General features: G+C 37.7%; 1 long non-coding RNA gene across 1 annotated transcript in view; it reads left to right on the top strand.

The window, feature by feature from the left end:
- LOC125093556 (uncharacterized) overlaps window positions 1-17847 on the top strand; it is a 366248-nt gene extending 348401 nt beyond the window's left edge. The window contains exon 3 of the long non-coding RNA XR_007125281.1: window positions 16887-17847. This is a non-coding gene — a long non-coding RNA (uncharacterized LOC125093556). The remainder of the gene's footprint in view (window positions 1-16886) is intronic.
- Window positions 17848-20357: the final 2510 nt, after the last annotated feature.

The raw sequence follows: 20357 nt of genomic DNA, 5'->3' as shown, positions 1-20357 counted from the left end.
AGTGAGCCATAGTGCCTCGAGAGGATACAATCATATAAGCAGAATCCTTTTTTAAAAAAAAACTTTATTTATTTATTTATTTGTCAGAGAGAGACAGAGAACACAAGCAGGCAGAGAGGCAGGCAGAGGCAGAGAGAGAAGCAGGCTCCCCACTGAACAAGGAGCCTGATGCGGGACTCGATCCCAGGACCCTGGGATCATGACCTGAGCCAGCTGAACCAACCAGGCATCCTGATAAGCAGATTCCTTAAAGAATGTTGTCTTAAGAAGGTTTGACTTTTTCTAGGTATGCCAAACATTATGCAAAAAATTGAATACAGAAATAAATTAGTATGTCAACTATTTGGATTTATCTCTCTTTGATTTCATTTACTTCTTGTTATGACACAAAGATTTTAATTCCAAATGGTAAGAAAAACTAATTCTAAACTTTTAAAAATGAGAAGCATTTTTTAACTTGAAGCCACAGCAAAAACAGGTCCAAATCCTTCATTTGGAAACAGGATTTTCTTCCGTGTTGTTCTCTAAACCAAAAGCATAAGTAAGTGAAACAAAATATAGGTTCCTCCAAATGCTATTTGGTAAAAGCTATAAATAGAATCTTAATTTTAATGTAGGTTCACAGACAGTGACCCAAAGGAAAAAGAAGAAAAAAGATCAATAGATTTATTATTTGTTTAACCAATTTTTGTTGATAGAAAGTTGGTCTTCTCTCTCTTTTTTAAGACTTCATTTTTTTTTATTTGAGAGATATAGAGATCAAACAGGGGGAAGGAACAGAGGGAGTGGGAGAAGCAGACTCCCCACTGAGCAGGGAGCCCTATGTGGGACTCCATCCCAGGACCCTGAGATCATAATCTGAGCCAAAGGCAGATGCTTAACTGACTGAGACACCCAGGTGCCCCTGACCTTCTCTTTCACTATTCACCATCTTTGTATCATCCAGTGATCTGGTAAGAATTCACAAGTCTACATCTGGGTAGGGGAACAATGTGGTAGGAACACCTTAACTTTTGGCCTTTCCTTCCTCTTGCATCTCCACTGGCATGGTCCTTTTTTTTAGATTATATTTATTAATTTGACAGAGAAAGAGTGCACAAGTGGGAGGGGGCAGAGGGAGAGAGAGAAGCAGGCTCCTTGCTGAACAGAGAGCCCCACGTGAAGTTCAGTGGTAGGACCCTGGAATCATGACCTGAGCCAAAGACACTTAACCAAATGAGCCACATATGCAGCTCTGGTATGGTTCTAAGTATCTGTTTCTTAACAATTCTATAACCTTTGAACTGGTCTTTGTGTTCTCAGATTCTTAATCTTGGAACCATCTTCCAAGATGAAATGTCCATTAATGAAATTAATGAAAGGTCCATTAATGAAAGGACCTTCTAAGATACAAGTCTTCTCTGATCACTCTCCAGGTTAATGTTCTTCATGGAGAACCAGATATAGGTAGTGGGGTGGCCATACTACCTAGGACAATCACCAAACCCTTCACATCTAACCCCAGTCCACAACCGGCATATCCCTGTCATCCCCGAGAAGACCGTGCTCCATCTACCCACACCATGGGCCATGCTGAGTCAGCTATCAAAAGGATCCTTCTCTGAAATGTATTTATCTCCTTTTCATAACTGAGAAAACGGACTCATTTTCAAGACCCAGCATCAATGTCTCATTTTCTCGATTAGATTATGTTTCCTTATTGACAAAATACTCTATAAATAAAAGTCCAATAAACTTAACAAAGCCATTAATGTAGTATATTATAAATCATAAAAATATGTAATTGCTTATGAAATTTTATAGTTTATCTCTAAAGGCAAGGCATATATTTATTCTATAGGTAGATTATTGGCACGTGTTTATGCTTGGCTGGATCCCTCATAATGTCTCTCAGGACACCCCCATCTCCACCTGTGGTCCTGTGTCAGAAACTGATGCATATACTTACTGGCAACAACAGAGCATTAGGCCTGAACTGCTGCCTGTCTTCTCTAAATAGATCTTAGTTTATTGCATAGATATGCTGGAGCTGCCTATTTCATAGGGCTGATGGTACACATCTATTCCCAATTCCCCTTTGGTGACATCAGATTGGTAGTTTAACATAAAACACGATGGAAGTATTTATACTATGGAAATGGGCAAACATGACACATCATAATTTTTCTTCTAAAAAGTTGGTTGCTAAACCTTTATCAGAATTGCAGTGCTCCTTTGTCACTTCCTGATCTCTCAAATTAAGACCTCCTATGACCTGCTGCCATAACCATGCTCCTCCTCTTTGTAGTACTTATCTGAATTGTAAATTGATGTTCATGTCCATTGGGAAGATTAATTGAGATCGTATATATTAGATACTGATTATAGGCCTGGGAACAACCTACTGAAATTATTAAGTTTAGTTATTATTCTGTAATTACCTGATAAGGTTATTTCCTCCTCCACAAGACTGTAAGTTTCATGAAAGCAGGACACTATTTGTTTTCTATCCTCAGGATCTAGCAAAATACCTGGCCCATGGTAGATGAGCATTTACATTGTGATAGATAAATAAATGAAATCACCCCCTTGTTCTTATGCTGTGGACAAAAGCCCTCTGATCTACCATACATATAACCCCCTTTGTGTCTTCCTCTCAGAGTAAGAGGGTTTGGATTTTGCATATTACCTGGGTAGGGGTGTGGATGAGTGTCCTACCTATGATTCTGTCACATTGGTCATGAGCATTTGTGTCTGTCCTTGTCTTACAGTGAATTATTAATATGAGGACAGGTTTCCTGAGAGACTAACTAACCTTTAAAAAATATTTAGTGAGTACAAACAACAAAGGTATCTTGGAGATTCATGTCTAGAAAATAGACTTAATTAGGTACTTAACCACTCACTATTATCCTCTTCCTTTTATGTAAAAATGTGGCTTTGATTCGGTTACTATGGCTGTCCTCAAGATGTCCTTGTTTTAAGAAAATCCATTTTTTTCCCAATTGTCAGTTCTCAGGATGTTACAAAAAGATAGTTATGAAGTATTTTTAGCCTTCTTTTTTCTCAGTTGATTCATTAGTGGGAATGTAACTAAAATGTGGCTTCATTAAGTCTTTTCGTAGATGGGAGTACATTCACATTAAAAAAAAAAAAAAAAAAAAAGCTTGGCCTTCCACTGCTGACTTTAATCCACAACAGGCATTTAGGGCTTCCTGGTCCCAAGTTGGATCTTGCATCTTTAATAAGAACATGAGGGTGCTTAGGAGCTAGGGCTGCATAGTCGAGGCAGCATGTATGGATTTGAAGGTCAATCCAGGAAAATGAAATCATTTTGTTTTTCAGTGCTTTGTTTTGCAAACAAGTGATTTGGAACATCTCAGATCTTATAGCATCAGGAATCCAGTGTGCAAGTTTGCATAGTTCTGGTGGCTTCCCATGATGTATTTTTTGCATAAATGTATTGCTAACATGAGAGGTCCCTTGGGGTTCTGGAAAGGGCATTTGACTGGCAGTCAGGAGACCTGAATCCCCAGTCTGTCTCTGATATTAATAATACTGAGGAAAAAAAATTGTTCACACCCCTTGAGTTCTTGTTGTGCCAGACAAGATTTTAAGAGATTTATAAGTATGAGGAGGTTGAAGGGATTGAAGCACTAACTCACTTGGTAATTCAGATATCCAGACAGAACGTAATTCTTTTATTTGTTGTATGTTCTCTCTAGTCTTCCTGCTAAATCCCATGCACGGATGTCTAGGAAAGAAATCAAACATTTAGTCAAATCTAAATTTAGTTATAATGAACACTTTTAACCTAATGCTGTCCAAAATGGTAACCACAATCCACATATTCCTATTTGAGCATGAAATTTGGCTAATTCAGATTGATATAACAATTGTATATGATATGCATCAGATTTTAATACTTTGAGAAAAAGAATATAAATCTATTTCATAATTTTCATACTCATTGCATGTTGAAGTGTGTTAAAGAGTTGGATTAAAAGACATTGTTCAAAATAATTTCTTTGCTTATTTTTACTTCTGCAAAGTTTAAAGCTACATATGTGTCCACTATTAATGTATTCCTCCAGGCAGAGGGACAGCATGTGTTAAGGATCTGAATTCTAAACAACTTGGCGTTTTGAAGAAATGGAAGGCAGCACAGTATCTTGGGGCACAGTGAACAATTCAGAGAGTGTATAAAAGGCAGGGAGTGAGATAAAAGTAGAGAGGAAGTGAGGAATCATATCATGCAGAAACTTGTAGTCTCTGGTAAAGAGCTTGAATTATTCTAAAAACAATGAGAAACTGTTGAAGGGTTTAGGCAGCAGAGGTAGGGTATGATGTATATTTGACATCACTTCTCTAAATTCCCTTTTCCCTGTCTTTAAAATAGGTATAATAATATTAATATCTTCAAAATATCATTAAATATGATAATGCATAGGTAATCACTCTGGAAGCTGTACAATGCTGTAGAGATATAAACTAATCTCATCACTATGACTACTGCTCAGGAATCATCAATGATTCCTTGACATCAGTGGCATAAGGTCTTTCATTGATATGTTTGAAAGTCTTTCATCTGTTAACTCCATATGACCAACAAAAACATTTATCTTATGTTCTGTCCCAATATATCACCTCGTCTTCTTCCCATTGCACCTCTGCTTTTACACCTGACCTTTGCTTTTGATGGACAGTAGTTAACTTGGAATGCCCTCACCACTTGTCTCCACCTCTCCTAATCCAATTCATATCTGCATTTTTATTAATCAGGACTCTTGTTTACAAGGAACAGAGACAGCTCAAATTGGCTTGAACTGTGAGAGGAATTTGTGATGATATAAATGAAAAGCCCATGAGGATATCTAGTTCCTTCAGGAATGAATGGGTCTGAGAACTCATGAAAGCTTGCCTGGAATGTGTATTTTGGGTTGTCATCTCTAAGTTTCTCTCATAATTTGTCAGGATGATCATCTGGAGCTCTACTTCATTCTACCAACTTAGCAACTTCAGTAGAAAGAGAATTTTTCTTTCTAGTATATTCTAGTAAGAGCCTCATGTTTCACTCTATTGACCTAAATATATTAATTACCCTCAACAAACCTATGCAATACTTATTGGCCAAACTCTAGGCTAGAGCCCACCCATGGATTGATGGTACAAAGTGGGGTTAGTCCCAATTCAAATCAAATGGGTAAAGTATGGTTGGAGAAAGTTCACAAAAGAAAAAGAATTAGGAAATGGACACTGGACAGGCAAAAAGGAAAAAAAAAAACTCACCCAGATATCCACCATAATGATATGGCTCATGTCCCATGTCCTCCATGAAGCCTGCCTCTATGACTTCAGGCAATAATTATCTTTTTCCTTCCTGACTTTTCTTCATACTTGGTCTCTGGAGCATACATTTTTGGCTCTTGATATTCCATTCTGCACTTTATTACAACCATAAAATTTTTATTACTTGATTAGACCTTGGTGGTAATCTCATCCTAGAGATGTGAAAGCCCAGAAGGAAAAATAATAAATTTTGGATTATTTTGAAAATATTTCTTACGGACTTTAAGGTCATATCTGGGAGTGAAAGGATACAAAAATTCTTTTAAAAATCTTTAACATCATTCCCAGAAATGTTGCCTTATTTTTCTCATCCTTAAAAATTCTAAATATGTCAACAGTCACAATTTTATGAACAAGCTAAGTAATGCATGGTGTAATTTTGAATATCTAACCAATTGTGTCTTTTGATCTGTAAAGAATGAATATATTGGGGTGCCTGGGTGACTCAGTGGGTTAAGCTGATGCCTTCGGCTCAGGTCGTGATCTCAGGGTCTTGGGATCGAATCCCGCATCGGGCTCTCTGCTCAGCAGAAAGCCTGCTTCCCTCTCTCTCTCTGCCTACCTCCCTGTCTACTTGTGATCTCTCTCTGTCAAATAAATAAATAAAATCTTAAAAAAAATGAATGAATATATTTCTCTTTTCAGTGACTATATCTATGTATGTGCTATGTATGTGTGTGTGTATATATTTATTCAATTTCTTTCCTTCCTTTTGTTTTGACTTTCCAACTTCTCCTCCTCCTCCTCCTTCTTCTTCTTTCCTTTTGAACACTCTTTTGGGTTTAAATGTGCTTGAGTCTGCCTGTCTGTTGTTCCTACTCAAGAATAATTCAATCTTGTTTGTGTGTTATAGTTGTCTCCAAGTTGAGAGGTGTCAACCTAAGGACAATTGAATATCTGTGTTTGTTATGGGTCCAGGTATTGCTCAGAACCTAAATATGTCTTTTTCCCCCCAGCTTTATTGATATATAATTGACAAATTGTGTAAGCTCAAGGTATACAATGTGATGATTTGATACGTGTATATATTGGTAAATGTTTCCCACAATAAGGTTAGTTAATACATCCTTCACCTCATGTAATTAACATTTTATTATTGTTGTTTTTTATGGTAAGAACATTAAAGCTATATTCCATAGAAACTTTTGAGTAAACAATACAGTAGTGTTAACTATAGTCACCATGTTGTACATTAGATCCTTGGAATGTTCATCTTATAACTCAAAGCTAGTACCCTTTGACTAACATCTCCCCATTTCCCTTACCCATGTCCCTGACAGCTACCATACTACTCTGTTTCTATGAGTTCAATATTTTCCTTTACACCTATAGTTATATCATGCAGTATTTGTCTTGCCTTGTCTGATTTATTTCACTTAGCAAAATGTCCTCAAAATCCATCCATGTGGTAAATGGCAGGATTTCTCTTTTATGACTGAGTAATATTCCACTGTAAGAATGTGTGCGTGCATATGTGTGTGTGTGTGTGAAAGAGAGAGAGCGAGAGAGAGCGAGTGCAATTACATTTTCTTTGCCCATTCATCTGTTGATACAGTCAGGTTGTGTCCATGTCTTGGCTATTATGAACATTACTGTAATAAACTTGGGAGTGCAGATAATTTTTTGCAATAGTGATCTCATCTGTTTCGGTTATACACCCATAAGTGGGATTGCTAGATTATATTAAATTTTTCCAACTTCTGATTTCACAGATCAGAAAAGAATAATAAGACCTTTTAGGTTGAACATAGCTGGGTGTTAACATTTTCTCTAACATTGAATAATCCTGGGTATTCTAGGAGCATCTTTACCCTCTATGCCTTGATGTTTTCATTTTCAGAATATAGCAAATAAGACCTGCTTTATATGATGGTCATAAAAATTAAATGAAATAAAGCATATAAAACACCAAAAACAATTCCTAACATATAATAATCCATTTCTTATTATATTTACTAAATATTGCCTTGAAAGCTTACTGTGCAACTGGGTATTATTCTAGGTATTATGGATGCATAGAATAATAGCATAAAAATATCATGAAGCTCACTTTATAGTAATAAATTGACGAATGAATTATACTTCTCTTCCTAACACACTTTTTCCAATATTCATGGTTTATTAGTAGCACTCCAGGATTAGAACCTAACATGAGAACCAAGTTGTCCTGAATTCCAGGCAAATGCTTGAATCACTGAATTTTCCTATTTTATACTAACAAATACAAGTCAGCATTGTGGTTTTTTTAAGTTAAGTTTCTTGAAGGGTAGCATCATAATTTGAGAGAGGCTTAGAGTTAGAGAAAAATCAGCTAAGTAGAAGGGTCCATACCAGGATTTAGAGCACCCACACTCCAACCCCGCTTTTCTGCTCCCAGCAAACTGTGAGAGCATTTTCTCATTTGGCTCTGTCATTCTGGACTTTCATATGCCTCAGTTTTAAATGAGAATTTTGGATTAGTTGCACATGAATCTAACACTGATGTTTCTAATTACAAAAGATTTCCTTCAGTATCCATGAGTTCATTCATGTATTCCTTTACTTAATTGTTACTGAATTGCCTCTTTATGCAGTGCAAGTTGGTAGACATTAAGAGTAGCAAAGAGGATAAAATACATGACTCCAACATCCTTAGAGAGTACATTTTAATTAATGACACTAACAGGTATGCAATGAATGATAACATAATGTGAAGAAAGCTACAGTATAGTTGTAAGAAAGGGCTATTGTACTGAAAGTGAGAATGGGCTTATTTTTATTTGTAAGAATGGTGGGGAGAGCCTTGACAGAGGAGATGTCATTCAACTGTGGCACATGATGAATACCGATGGATACAATCTGGACACGTAAGGAATTGAGGAAGAAAAGTCCAGGCAATGACAAATCTGAAAGTCTATGTTACCTTCTGACAATGGCTAGTGGTTTGGTTTGGTCAGGTAATACTGTACTTTAACAGGAGTGACCCAAATCATTAGAGATGTGAGGTAGAGTCTTATTGCAGAATATATAGACTCAGATTGAGGAATCTGAACTTCATCTACTAGGTGATGGTTAAGTGTTGAAGTATTTTTTTGGTAGAGAAGTAACACGATTAATTTATTCGGAAAAAAAGTAGAATCCTGGTGGTAAAGTTGTAGACAAATTGCAGGGCAGTGAAGTGGAAGTTCAATTAGGAAGCAATAAAGATTCCAAATAGGGCAATGAGAATTGAAATGAGGAAGTGGATTAGAGACAAAATAAGAAAAAAAATTGATAAGATTTAGTAACCAATTGGGTACAGAGGCAGTACCCAATTGTACATCTACCTAATTGCCATCTTCCAGGAGAAGCTGTAGATGAATATGTTATGTCTCACTTAGGCAGCTAGACAGCCTTAGTTACATAGGGGACAGAAATGTAAACTTTGGGGCTCCTGGGTGACTCAGGCATTAAGCATCTGACTTCAGCTCAGGTCATGATCCCAGGGTCCTGGGCTCAAGCCCCGCATTGGGCTCCCTGCTTGGCAAGAGGCCTGCTTCTCCCTCTTCCACTCTCCCTGCTTGTGTTTCCTCTCTTGCTGTGTCTTTCTCTGTCAAATAAATAAATATACATTTTTTTTTTGCCTTTTTTTTTTTTTTAGGGCAAATTCTGAAAGAAGGATGAAAGGTTCTGGCTTGGAACTGAGGAGTCAGAACTATTGAGATATCTCAGTGTGGCATCTAGCTGGATGAATCTGATATATGTTTGGACATTGGAGTCTGGAGCTAGGAAGAGATATAGATCTCTCTTTGATGGAGATACATATTTGGAAATCACGGCTATGTAGTTGAGATAGTTGAAGAAATGAAACATAGTGAGGGTAGAGCTCAAGAAACTAAGAACTTCCAGAATGGAATCTATTGAAGATCTTTAGAAATTTGGACCATAAATGTTATGCTTACTGTTGCTTCTAAATCAGCTTTAGTACTGCTTTGAAAAAAGAAAAAGGCAGTTTCTTTTTTTTTTTTTTTTTTTTTATAAACATATAATATATTTTTATCCCCTGGGGTACAGGTCTATGAATCGCCAGCTTTACACACTTCACAGCACTCACCATAGCACATACCCTCCCCAAAGTCCATAACCCCACCCCCCCCTCTCCCAACCCCCTCCTCCCATCAACTTTCAGTTTGTTTTGTGAGATTAAGAGTCACTTATGGTCTGTGTCCCTTCCAATCCCATCTTGTTTCATTTACTCTTCTCCTACCCCTTTAACCCCCCATGTTGCATCTCCTCTCCCTCATATCAGGGAGATCATATGATAGTTGTCTTTCTCCAATTGACTTATTTCGCTAAGCATGATACCCTCTAGTTCCATCCACGTTGTCACAAATGGCAAGATTTCATTTTTTTGATGGCTGCATAGTATTCCATTGTGTATATATACCACCTCTTCTTTATCCATTCGTCTGTTGATGGACATCTAGGTTCTTTCCATAGTTTGGCTATTGTAGAAATTGCTGCTATAAACATTCGGGTGCACGAGCTCCTTCGGATCACTACGTTTGTATCTTTAGGGTAAATACCCAGCAGTGCAATTGCAGGGTCATAGGGTAGTTCTATTTTCAACATTTTGAGGAACCTCCATGCTGTTTTCCAGAGTGGTTGCACCAGCTTGCATTCCCACCAACAGTGTAGGAGGGTTCCCCTTTCTCCGCATCCTCGCCAGCATCTGTTATTTCCTGACTTGTTCATTTTAGCCATTCTGACTGGTGTGAGGTGATATCTCATGGTGGTTTTGATTTGTATTTCCCTGATGCCGAGTGATGTGGAGCACTTTTTCATGTGTCTGTTGGCCATCTGGATGTCTTCTTTGCAGAAATGTCTGTTCATGTCTTCTGCCCATTTCTTGAATGGATTATTTGTTCTTTGGGTGTTGAGTTTGCTAAGTTCTTTATAGATTTTGGACACTAGCCCTTTATCTGATATGTCATTTGCAAATATCTTCTCCCATTCTGTCAGTTGTCTTTTGGTTTTGTTCACTGTTTCCTTTGCTGTGCAAAAGCTTTTGATGTTGATAAAATCCCAATAGTTCATTTTTGCCCTTGCTTCCCTTGCCTTTGGCGATGTTCCTAGGAAGATGTTGCTGTGGCTGAGGTCGAAGACGTTGTTGCCTGTGTTCTCCTCGAGGATTTTGATGGATTCCTTTCTCACATTGAGATCCTTCATCCACTTTGAGTCTATTTTCGTGTGTGGTGTAAGGAAATGATCCAATTTCATTTTTCTGCATGTGGCTGTCCAATTTTCCCAACACCATTTATTGAAGAGGCTGTCTTTGTTCCATTGGACATTCTTTCCTGCTTTGTCGAAGATGAGTTGACCATAGAGTTGAGGGTCTATTTCTGGGCTCTCTATTCTGTTCCATTGATCTATGTGTCTGTTTTTGTGCCAGTACCATGCTGTCTTGATGATGACAGCTTTGTAATAGAGCTTGAAGTCCGGAATTGTGATGCCACCAACTTTGGCTTTCTTTTTCAATATTCCTTTGGCTATTCGAGGTCTTTTCTGGTTCCATATAAATTTTAGGATTATTTGTTCCATTTCTTTGAAAAAAATGGATGGTACTTTGATAGGAATTGCATTAAATGTGTAGATTGCTTTAGGTAGCATAGACATTTTCACAATATTTATTCTTCCAATCCAGGAGCATGGAACATTTTTCCATTTCTTTGTGTCTTCCTCAATTTCTTTCATGAGTACTTTATATTTTTCTGAGTATAGATTCTTAGTCTCTTTGGTTAGGTTTATTCCTAGGTATCTTATAGTTTTGGGTGCAATTGTAAATGGAATGGACTCCTTAATTTCTATTTCTTCTGTCTTGTTGTTGGTGTAGAGAAATGCAACTGATTTCTGTGCATTGATTTTATATCCTGACACTTTACTGAATTCCTGTACAAGTTCTAGCAGTTTTGGAGTGGAGTCTTTTGGGTTTTCCACATATAGTATCATATCATCTGCGAAGAGTGATAGTTTGACTTCTTCTTTGCTGATTTGGATGCCTTTAATTTCCTTTTGTTGTCTGATTGCTGAGGCTAGGACTTCTAGTACTATGTTGAATAGCAGTGGTGATAACGGACATCCCTGTCGTGTTCCTGACCTTAGCGGAAAAGCTTTCAGTTTTCTCCATTGAGAATGATATTTGTGGTGGGTTTTTCATAGATGGCTTTGATAATATTGAGGTATGTGCCCTCTATCCCTACACTTTGAAGAGTTTTGATCAGGAAGGGATGCTGTACTTTGTCAAATGGTTTTTCAGCATCTTTGGAGAGTATCATATGGTTCTTGTTCTTTCTTTTATTAATGTGTTGTATCACATTGATTGATTTGCGGATGTTGAACCAACCTTGCAGCCCTGGAAGAAAACCCACTTGATTGTGGTGAATAATCCTTTTAATGTACTGTTGAATCCTATCGGCTAGTATTTTGGTGAGAATTTTTGCATCTTTGTTCATCAAGGATATTGGTCAGTAGTTCTCTTTTTTGTTGGGATCCTTGTCTGGTTTTGGGATCAAGGTGATGCTGGCCTCATAAAATGAGTTTGGAAGTTTTCCTTCCATTTCTATTTTTTGGAACAGTTTCAGCAGAATAGGAATTATTTCTTCTTTAAATGTTTGGTAGAATTCCCCCAGGAAGTCGTCTGGCCCTGGGCTTTTGTTTGTTTGGAGATTTTTGATGACTGTTTCAATCTCCTTACTGTTTATGGGTCTGTTGAGGCTTTCTATTTCTTCCTGGTTCAGTTGTGGTAGTTTATATGTCTCTAGGAATGCATCCATTTCTTCCAGATTGTCAAATTTGTTGGCGTAGATTTGCTCATAGTATGTTCTTATAATTGTCTGTATTTCTTTGGTGTTCGTTGTGATCTCTCCTCTTTCATTCGTGATTTTATTTATTTGGGTCCTTTCTCTTTTCTTTTTGATAAGTCTGGCCAGGGGTTTATCAATCTTATTAATTCTTTCAAAGAACCAGCTCCTAGTTTCATTGATTTTTTTTTTTTTTTTTTTTGGTTTCTATTTCATTGATTTCTGCTCTGATCTTTATGATTTCTCTTCTCCTGCTGGGTTTAGGGTTTCTTTCTTGTTCTTTCTCCAGCTCCTTTAGGTGTAGGGTTAGGTTGTGTACCTGAGACCTTTCTTGTTTCTTGAGAAAGGCTTGTACCGCTATATATTTTCCTCTCAGGACTGCCTTTGTTGTGTCCCACAGATTCTGAACCGTTGTGTTTTCATTATCATTTGTTTCCATGAATTTTTTCAATTCTTCTTTAATTTCCTGGTTGACCCATTCATTCTTTAGAAGGATGCTGTTTAGTCTCCATGTATTTGGGTTCTTTCCAAATTTCCTCTTGTGGTTGAGTTCTAGCTTCAGATCATTTTTGGTCTGAAAATATGCAGGGAATGATCCCAATCTTTTGATACCGGTTGAGACCTGATTTAGGACCGAAGATGTGATCTATTCTGGAGATGTTCCATATGCACTAGAGAAGAATGTGTATTCTTTTGTTTTGTGATGAAATATTCTGAGTAGATCTGTGATGTCCATCTGGTCCAGTGTGTCATTTAAGGCCTTTATTTTCTTGTTGATCTTTTGCTTGGATGATCTGTCCATTTTAGTGAGGGGAGTGTTAAAGTCCCCTCTATTATTGTATTATTGTCAATGTGTTTCTTTGATTTTGTTATTTATTGGTTTATATAGTTGGCTGCTCCCACGTTAGGGGCATAGATATTTAAAATTGTTAGATCTTCTTGCTGGACAGATCCTTTGAGTATGATATAGTGTCCTTCCTCATCTCTTATTATAGTCTTTGGCTTAAAATCTAATTGATCTGATATAAGGATTGCAACTCCTGCTTTCTTCTGATGTCCATTAGCATGGTAAATTCTTTTCAACCCCCTTACTTTAAATATGGAGGTGTCTTCGGGTTTACAATGAGTTTCTTGTGGACAACATATAGACGGGTTTTGTTTTTTTATCCATTCTGATACCCTGTGTCTTTTGATTGGGGCATTTAGCCCATTAACATTCAGGGTAAGTATTGAGAGATATGAATTTAGTGCCATTGTATTGCCTGTAAGGTGACTGTTATTGTATATTGTCTCTGTTCCTTTCTGATCTACTACTTTGAGGGTCTCTCTTTGCTTAGAGGACCCCTTTCAATATTTCCTGTAGAGCTGTTTTGGTGTTTGCAAATTCTTTCAGTTTTTGTTTGTCCTGGAAGCTTTTAATCTCTCCTTCTATTTCCGATGATAGCCTAGCTGGATATAGTATTCTTGGCTGCATGTTTTTCTCGTTTAGTGCTCTGAATATATCGTGCCAGGTCTCTGTTGATAAGTCTGCTGCCAATCTAATATTTTTACCATTGTACGTTACAGACTTCTTTTCCCGGGCTGCCTTCACGATCTTTTCTTTGTCACTAAGACTTGTCAATTTTACTATTAGGTGACGGGGTGTGGACCTATTCTTATTGATTTTGAGGGGGGTTCTCTGAACCTCCTGGATTTTGATGCTTGTTCCCTTTGCTATATTGGGGAAATTCTCTGCAATATACCTTCTGTTCCCCTCTCTCTTTCTTCTTCTTCTGGAATCCCAATTATTCTATGTTGTTTCTTCTTATGGTGTCCCTTATCTCTCGAATTCTCCCCTCGTGGTCCAGTAGCTGTTTGTCCCTCTTTTGCTCAGCTTCTTTATTCTCTGTCATTTGGTCTTCTATATCGCTAATTCTTTCTTCTGCCTCATTTATCCTTTCAGAAAGTGGTTGATTTTCTGTTTCTAGAATTGCTGTTCTTCTTCTCTTCAATCTCCCATTGGATTCGTAGGTGTTTGCAACCTTTAGATAAGCTATCTAGCTGATCTCCCACTACCTGAAGTAGTCTCAGCCTGCTACTTCTCCGCCATCTTGACCTCATTCCAAAAAGGCAGTTTCTGTTGCCAATATATCTGTCCATGAAAATAACTTATAAAATAGGTAAGAAAATAGAGTTTATTCAGCATGAAGTAGTTAAAAGATAGTCCTGGTCCTCTGCAAACTATATATTCAGATCCCCTTGAATCCTTGATATTCTGTCTCTGTCTTATAAAATTGTGTGATTGTAGTTCCATTATTCTGGAATGATATGAACTGTTTCATGGTGCTACAGAGAATAAGGCAAGTAGATGACCCCAAGATATGGAATTGACCCATTTATTTGCATCTAGAGTGACTAGGACAGTATCCCATATGTAGCAGTTTCTCAATTAGTTTTTGACAAATTGACAGTTATCATACTCGAGGGGGATTCCTCAGTGTCATCTCAAAGCCCAAGTGAGTTGCTACAGGTAGAGATTCTTTGGTTCTTAAATTCTGTGTTGATTTTCAAGAAGATCAAATTGGAGAGGGGGTGTACAGGAGGTAGAGCAGAGAATAGCAGTATGGAAAGCTTGGTTAAGCAAAGTCTGACAAGTATCCAGAGGTGGGGTTAGGTCCTAAGGCTAAGACATTCTGAATCACTCAGGTATGCCTTCATCAGCAGGTTGGGTTGACTCTGGAAAACAGCATGGAGGTTCCTCAAAATGTTGAAAATAGAACTACCCTATGACCCAGCAATTGCACTGCTGGGTATTTACCCTAAAGATACAAACGTAGTGATCCGAAGGGGCACGTGCACCCGAATGTTTATAGCAGCAATGTCTACAATAGCCAAACTATGGAAAGAACCTAGATGTCCATCAACAGACGAATGGATAAAGAAGAGGTGGTATATATACACAATGGAATACTATGCAGCCATCAAAAGAAATGAAATCTTGCCATTTGCGATGACGTGGATGGAACTAGAGGGTATCATGCTTAGCGAAATAAGTCAATTGGAGAAAGACAACTATCATATGATCTCCCTGATATGAGGGAGAGGAGATGCAACATGGGGGGTTAAAGGGGTAGAAGAGTAAATGAAACAAGATGGGATTGGGAGGGACACAGACCATAAGTGACTCTTAATCTCACAAAACAAACTGAGGGTTGATGGGGGGAGGGGGATTGGGAGGGGGGTGGGATTATGGACACTTGGGAGGGTATGTGCTATGGTGAGTGCTGTGAAGTGTGTAAACCTGGTGATTCACAGACCTGTACCCCTGGGGATAAAAATATATTATATGTTTATAAAAAATAAAATTAATAAAAATTTTAAAAAAAGATGTATGATAAATGATATAATGGCTTTTACTTATGCTATGATGGACAAACAGATATTCAAAACAACTAAACCATAAAGGGAATTTTTGAGATCAAGTAGCTGAAAAGTACAGAGGTATGACTTCACTTGGATAGTTCTAGTTTCGGTCATTAGCATTTATTTGATCATATCTGTCTCCTTTGGTTTACATATTTATTTTTTAAGAGCCATTATCGACTATTTTAATTTTTGTAATAAATAAGAAAACACACCATTTAATGAAAAACACCAAGAAATTATTTTTCTGTTCTATGAATAGTAGATTATTAGTGGCTTCATGAGCTGCCATTCTTGTTGAATATAACCAATGCATCTTTTTTCAAAATAATTTTTATTTGAGAAATATTGACACACTGTATTTGTTTATATTGGCTTCACCATCAGCCTAGTTCTTCTAATGGTAGAAAAATGGCTCTAAGCCTTATGTCTTTTGTGTGTGTGTGTGTGTGTGTGTGTGTGTGTGTGTGTGTGTGTGTGTGAGAGAGAGAGAGAGAGAGACAGGAATCCATCAGAATCCTAGAGGAGAACATAGGCAGTAACCTCTTTGATGTCAGCCACAGCAACTTCTTTCAAGATATGTCTCCAAAGGCAAAGGAAACAGAAGGGAAAATGAACTTTTGGGACTTCATCAAGATTAAAAGCTTCTGCACAGCAAAGGAAACAGTCAAGAAAATGAAGAGGCAGCCCATGGAATGGAAGAAGATATTTGCAAATGACAGTACAGACAAAAGGTTAATATCCAGGATCTATAAAGAACTCCTCAAACTCAACACACACAAAACAGATAACCGTATCAAAAAATGGGCAGAAGATATGAACAGACACTTCTCCAACGAAGACATACAAATGGCTATCTGACACATGAAAAAATGTTCATCATCACTAGCCATCAGGGAGATTCAAATTAAAACCACATTGAAATACCACCTTAACCAGTTAGAATGGCCAAAATTAGCAAGACAGGAAACAATGTGTGTTGGAGAGGATGTCTTTTAACCATTAGGAAATGAATGAAAACTACTTCATTGCAGAAGCCACAGCTGTCAGAGGCTCTAAACTGGTTATGCACCAATGTCTGAACCAATCATTGTGGTCAGAGGCATGGCCAGATGATGTGCTTTCAGGTCAGTGGGGCCTTCTGGAAGTAGGGTAACCTACTTTAAACATATTGTCTAAAATTGAGGGGCATGCATTCCCAAAAGTAAAATAATATTAAGGACACAACACTCTAATTTATCAATGTGGTTCTTGGCTATTTTGAAAAAATGCTACTCATAGGCAGGAATTAATTTTATTTCTCTCTCTCTTCCCTCCCCCATCTCTCTTTTTTCGTAGTTGAAGATAGAGGCAAAGATGTAAAGCTGCAGGAAGAACCAAGGCAAAATGCATAGGTAAAACAAGTTTAAAACACCAGGAAAACAATATCAATGTCACCTGAGATTGCTGATCACTTTAAATGCTAGAAAGAGAGTTTATTGTGACTTCTTACTGGCTACCCAAAGCTCTATGACCACTATTGGCTTGTACCCAAGAGTTTATTCCATTGTTCCAGATTTATTTTAGGCTCCAGGAAAGAATCATTGGCCCGAATACTTCATTTTCCAACCAATCTCAATAGCAATGATATTCGGCATAATTTTGCTTGTTGGCTTTGTTTCAAACCATCAGCTTTCCATCAACACATTTTGTCTCCGAAGGCAAAATCACAGTTTCTGCCCTCTACATTTTTATGAAGGTTCTCATCTCTGGGGATGTTATACTCAAAGTTACCAGATGTGCAAATATAGCCTCAGGCTGAATCTGTGGCTCCATTATAATCGGACTTCCTGTTTTGACAACTATCTGCTCATACAAAGAGGAACAGGTAACATCTCGAAGTGAATTCACTGCAACCATTTGGAATGAAATCTTCCAGGTGCAACGACTGACAACCCCTCAATAGAGAAAATGACAGCATTTGCAGCTTGGAGAGTCACCTCATAAATGTGCTGTCCCACTTTTGGTATACAGATTCTAATTTAAATTTGATTTGTTAGAAATTTTCCAAGCTACTGAGAAATTAAGCATGGACTGAAATGCCTTTCATCAGAGAATTAATGTCAGGATCACTGGTGATATAACATACAGAAGAAATTATAGCTCAAATATAATGGAAAAATACCTTATTTAAAATCAAGAGAATTGATTTCTAATTCACAAGTTTGATCTAAGTCGCTGTGTAACCTTGGGCAATGTCCTTGTAGGGTATCCTTTTCTTTCCTTGTAAATAAAGGGCTACAGTTGGAGCCTTCAGTCCTAGAAATCTATTCCATTTCTGCTTTTGTTATTTACAAGCTAAGAGAAAAAGGAGATAGAAAAGAATAATGAAACACATCAGGACCGAATTTACTCAATATTCACTTCCATAATAAAATACATTAAAAGGTTGCAAGAAAAAGGAGAAAAAACACACTATAGTTTTGGCTCAGTTACCTAATTTCACTGAACGAACAATCTCTAGTTACTTTTACTTAGACCTCACTAGTTAAATTGTGTGGAAGTTAAAGTTTATTTCAGAGGATCTCAAAACTTTCATTCTGCATAAGCACATTTGTGGGGTAGCATCCACCAGCACTCTTTGACCCAGGAAGTGTCTTTGGTGGCTGGGCCACCCTATCAGGTTCCATCAGCTTCTCACAGAGTAGGAACTCTTGTGGACATAGCAATGTGCCACCTGTGGTTACCTAAGTTGGAAGGGCCAGTGCAGAAAAATGCAGGGATCCATTTTTTACTTATCAAGAATTTCAGGACAGCAACAGCAGAGCACTGACCCAAAAAAACAAAGTTCCCCAAGGGGCCCTAAGTGAGTACAAAGATTATATACCCATAAGGAAGGCTCTGGCACCACTCAGATGTCCCTTCAAGAAAGAGTTGGTACTTCAGCTGTGAGGAATGTCAAGAATAGGCTCAGCTTCAGGGAGCCACCTTGCTCAAGATCATGTAGCTTCCTGGGGTGGACCATACCCAACTGTGGCAGGGATAAAAAGGACTGGTTACTTTAGCTCCACATGAGACAACTTGGATGCTCCATTTTCACACCTTCTCAAGAATCTGCTGAGGCTCTGGTCTGCATCCCAGTTTACTTGCTAACTCTACTTAATTCTGCTTTCCCTGTCTTGCCCTCAGGTGCTGTTTCCAATGGTACTTTATGTACGCTAAACTGCCTCAGAGTCTGCTTCTGATGACCCCACGTTACTATTTATTTTATTTATGATAACTTTGAAAACAATACATTTATAATTAAAAACATACAAAAAGAAACTACACAAGAGAAAATAAGAATAAAAGCACACAAATGTTCACACCAATAAAGATTAGCATTTGTAAGTGTTAAACCTTATCTCAGGTTTTGCTCTGGGTCTGCGACAGGAGGGTATGATGGTTTGGTAGAGGGATAGATGCAGAGAGATATAAATAGAAATAAAGTGAATGTGAGAAGTAAATAATATGACATATTGAGTCCACACAAGGATTCAAAATAGTGCTAGGTACGTAAGTGATAATGCCCCCAAATCCCTCCCTGTCTGCTCTTTTCCTGTATGTGTATTTCAATTGCAATTCTATTATATCCCTGTTTCCCCATTGGAAATATCACTGGATATTCACATATAAATGAGGTTCCTGGAAGTTCACAACAGTGAAAGAGAGAAGTATAAGAGACGCTAAACTCTCATATAGATGCTGCTTAGTTGATAGTTCCTTTACTGTAAGCTGTAATAGCTCCCATGTGTTAATTGTAACAGCAATTGATCTTCCAAGGTCAAAACTCTGGAGGAGGGAAACCTTTCAAATTAGTAACCAATATAAGTTAAAATTGTTATAAGTGTCATTGGCCCGAATAATATGTTTTTGCAAGCTGAGAAGCCTTAATCACCAGCAAAACCATAATAGAAACAGAAATATAATTCAGAATTCTCTTCCTGGAAGTTTTCTTCACTGAACTGCATCATAAAAAAAAAAATATATGAAGTAAGATATTTTGTTGCAGGGATTGGTGCTACTCCAACAGTGCAGGTTTCTTTGACAGCTTTACCATTATTATAGGAAGTACTGGGAGTCTTGGTCCCTACTAAAGCACTTCCTCCTCTAAAATCTGAGGTTTTCACCCAATATAGTAGTGTGGAACTAGACTCAGAGACTTTGGAGGTCCTTGCAATTTATGACATCACAGAAAACTTTGGACGTCCATACGACAATTTATGATCATCACAGAAACTTAACATATAACCGAACAACACTAGACATCAAATCTCAATTAGAAAAAAAAATTAAGCTAGTCAAAAGAAATGTGTTTATTTGACATAGGAACAGCACTTTGAAGCAAAGCAAATATGAAACATCTTCTTCTGCCCAGATGATGTCCTAGAAGAATGCTTTGCCAGATGTATGTTTCAAGTTAGAAGAACGTTCCTAGAGCCTCAAATTAAAACTGTCTTGGTAAAAAGACAGAAGTATTGCAGGAATCATCTGCAAACAAACTTGACAGTCCCTGAGTAAATCCTTGGAAAGTCTAAAACCACCAGAATTTGAGTCCCAGTGAGTCATAAGTAGGCCATGTGCTGTGCCAGCTGAAGTTCTGCATGTAGAGCCATGTGGGAGTGGGTGTGAATCCTAGCCCAGCCATGTTTCATCTTAAGAGTGGGCCAGTCATTTAACCTCATTACACCCCACATTCCTTATCTGTAAATCTAGATGTAGACAACCACGTCAATTGTCATTATGAAAGGTGTTTTAGATCACTTATATTACGCACTAGGGCAGAGCTGG

This window comes from Lutra lutra, chromosome 2, assembly GCF_902655055.1.
Source record: "Lutra lutra chromosome 2, mLutLut1.2, whole genome shotgun sequence".
Taxonomy (NCBI): Eukaryota; Metazoa; Chordata; class Mammalia; order Carnivora; family Mustelidae; genus Lutra; species Lutra lutra.
The sequence above is the reverse complement of the archived record's forward strand: the minus strand, read 5'-3'. Positions and strand labels throughout refer to the sequence as shown.